The following is a 3,361-nucleotide window of genomic DNA, read 5'->3' on the forward strand; positions in this document are numbered from 1 at the left end:
GACCCCCAAATTGACGCGAATCCTAAAGATAGATATATCGGGCCCAACAAGCCCCATTCTGGAATTTGGAATGCTTTAGTACTTCGAAATTATCATGTCCAATGGGTGTCCCGAAATAATGGGGATATTCTATATACATCTTGTTAATGTCGGTTACCAGGTGTCACCGTATGAATGATTTTTATCTCTATGTATGGGATGTATTGAAATATGAAATCTTGTGGTCTATTATTTCGATTGATAAATATATAGGTTGAACCTATAACTCACCAACATTTTTGTTGACGTTTAAAGCATGTTTATTCTCAGGTGATTATTAAGAGCTTCCGATGTTGCATACTAAAATAAGGACAAGATTTGGAGTCCATGCTTGTATGATATTATGTAAAAACTGTATTCAAGAAACTTATTTTTAATGTAATATATTCTTATTGTAAACCATTATGTAATGGTCGTGTGTAAACAGTATATTTTAGATTATCATTATTTGATAATCTACGTAATGCTTTTTAAACCTTTATTGATAAAATAAAGGTTATGGTTGTTTTTAAAAATGAATGCAGTCTTTGAAAAAAGTCTCATATAGAGGTCAAAACCTCGCGACGAAATCAATTAATATGGAACGTTTATAATCAATATGAACGGGACATTTCATTTACAGGGATGGAAATGACCACCCACATTCTTATGAACATGTCACATTCCTGGATCAAGTTACTCAAAAAGTCAACCTGATTTTCACATTTGACTAACTAATTATTAATAACCACAATTGCAAACATGAAGTGTTTTGGAGAGACACCAGCCCGACCCAGTACCTACTATAAAAATAACATGTTTTGATCCATTACCCACCAAAGCCCAATAAATAAAGATAAGAGAAAAAAACCATTCCTGCTGGAATGTACTAAGAGATGAAAAAGGGATCCTCTGATCCACACGCTATAATACATGGTCATTTAGACCCAAACACAAACTCGAAAGGGACTGATATAGCTGCTATTAACCAACAATGAAAACATATCATGTGTTAAATGAAGAGCATTTCTTATTATTAGACCCATGATACACAGTTATATATAGTGGGTCATTTAGACCCAAACACAAAAAATAGGAACTTATACACAACTAAAACCTAAAGCCACTTTGAGACGAAAAAAACAAATAATTATATAGGACTAACCCCATGAACGAACAAAGGAGCAAAAAGTATATATTGTTGTTTTAAAAATCATATCTTGTTCAAAATACTACACACATGAGCTAAACATGTATTAGAGTCATTAACACATCAAGCTAGTCATCATTATTCATACTTAAGGTACGCGTAGACTCGCACACTTTTGTCCATTTTAAATGCAATTCATATATATAAGTGATGCATCAAGTATGAATAATTATGATAGAATTACGACCTTAAGATCTCGATGAAAAACACCTCGACTATGGAAATAGTCAACTGTATTAATGAGTTGCTGAAAGTACTTCCTAGCTTCATCTTCTTTAAGTCGGCCTGTAGTTGCCTGAAAATAATAAACAGCGTAACTTTTTATTAGTCGCTTATTGTAAAGGGCGTGAAAGTTTCGAGCATCAACTCACAATACGGGTCAATATAGGCAAACATAACAGGCTACTTTTTAGTCATTTATACTTAAAAAAAAGTATAACAAATATGCGTATTAGTAGACGTTAACTAAATACACATTTAATTACATTCGGGTGGTAAACAAAGGAACTAACCTCATACATATGAATCACATTCGGATTGAGATAACACCGGTAACTTCACCTAATATAACCGCATAACAACCATTTAGAAAGTTGCAAAAAATAGAAAAAGAGAATATCAAATTGCTCTTTTCCTCTATAGGCGAATTGTATTGAAAATTATGATCGTACATTCTATAAGCATGATTAATATGTCTACTTTGAATTTGCACAATCAGAATTAACTATCAGTGGCGTACAAAATGTACATTTTTTATGGTAAATATATGTATGATAGAAGTAGCACAACCTAACTGGCAAATCAATAAAAGTAGTACCTAAATCAATGGTTTGTGGTATATGATGTACCAATTATGCAGAATAAAGGCTTAATTCACCATAATTGCTGGAGAGTGATAATTCAATTAGTTATATGAGAAATCAATTGATTCCTTTAACCGAGCCTTCTTCCTTTATCAATTCACAATTTATTTTTGAATTCATTAAAACCGAGCCTTCTTCTTCCTCTATTATATAAGAGCTCATTTCCCTTGTTTGTAATCCAACTAAATGCTTAAAGTATATAGAATGAAAATTAAAAACAACATCGTGTTTGATATAGAATGAAAATTGTTTAAAATCAAATTGAAAACTTGTTCATAAATCCATTAACCTTTAGAGACGAACTCAATCGATTAGATTTAACCAACTAAAATCAAAAAATGGATTTAACCTATAAATCGAAATTCGGTACCTTTTTCCATATTTTGAATCGAATCGAAGCAATCAGATTCATCTGATTCTTTAACTTCCAATGTTCAGGAAAACAAACCGATCGCCGTTTTGTTGAATCATCCTAATCGTAGCGTAGAACAAATTTAATTAGGGTTTTTTTTTAGAGAGGAAATAATGTGAATGAATGTAAAGAACCCCTCTTTTCTTTGTTTCATCCTTATTGCTCTACGTATCTATTTGACATAGTTCAAATGAATACCAACTTCCTACTTCTTCAACACCAACCACAAAACTTTTACTTCTTTCAAAACACACACAAAACTTTTAAACTCCTAAAATTTATCACAAAACTCTTTATTTTTTACATATTAACTACAAAAAACTACATTCTTTACACATTAACACAAAATTTTTTTATCACTACCATTTTATTACTACTATTATTTGGACTATTATTATATTATTTACATATTAACTAATAGATAAAATTTATCTTTTCTGTTATGAATAGTACTATTCGCGCTATAGTATTTTTTTCTTTTTTTGTTCCCACCGATTGAATAGTACTATTTACGCTACAGTGATTTTTTTTGTCCCAACGATAAATGAAGCAACTTTCGTAAAAGAACCAACCCTTCAATGTTAGAAAAAGATGTCGAAAAAAAAAAATTACAAAAAAATCGACTAACTTTTTTCCCCCTTCCTCAACGAAAAAGGAAGCAACTTTCATAGAAGGAACAACCCTTCAATGCTACCAAAAGATGTCGAAAAACAATCTTTTTTACAAAATAGATCAACTAACTTTAAAAAAAAAACGAAGGCTAAAATAAGCAACTTCCACAAAAGGAACAACCCTTCAATGTTAGATGTCGAAAAAAATCTTTTTTATAAAATAGATCAAGATTATTTTTTAACTCGC

The 3,361-nt window shown here is 30.9% G+C and overlaps 1 long non-coding RNA gene across 1 annotated transcript; it reads right to left on the reverse strand.

Annotated features, from left to right (window-relative positions):
* Positions 1–1,070: 1,070 nt before the first annotated feature.
* LOC139863034 (uncharacterized) lies at positions 1,071–2,651 on the reverse strand. Its single transcript, XR_011764371.1, has 3 exons — positions 2,462–2,651; positions 1,741–1,789; positions 1,071–1,523 (listed from the first exon to the last, which is right to left on the reverse strand). It is a non-coding gene; the product is annotated as an uncharacterized lncRNA (long non-coding RNA).
* Between the last annotated feature and the right edge of the window lie 710 nt (positions 2,652–3,361).

The sequence above is a fragment of the Rutidosis leptorrhynchoides genome, chromosome 8 (assembly GCF_046630445.1).
Source record: "Rutidosis leptorrhynchoides isolate AG116_Rl617_1_P2 chromosome 8, CSIRO_AGI_Rlap_v1, whole genome shotgun sequence".
In the NCBI taxonomy this organism is placed as follows: domain Eukaryota; kingdom Viridiplantae; phylum Streptophyta; class Magnoliopsida; order Asterales; family Asteraceae; genus Rutidosis; species Rutidosis leptorrhynchoides.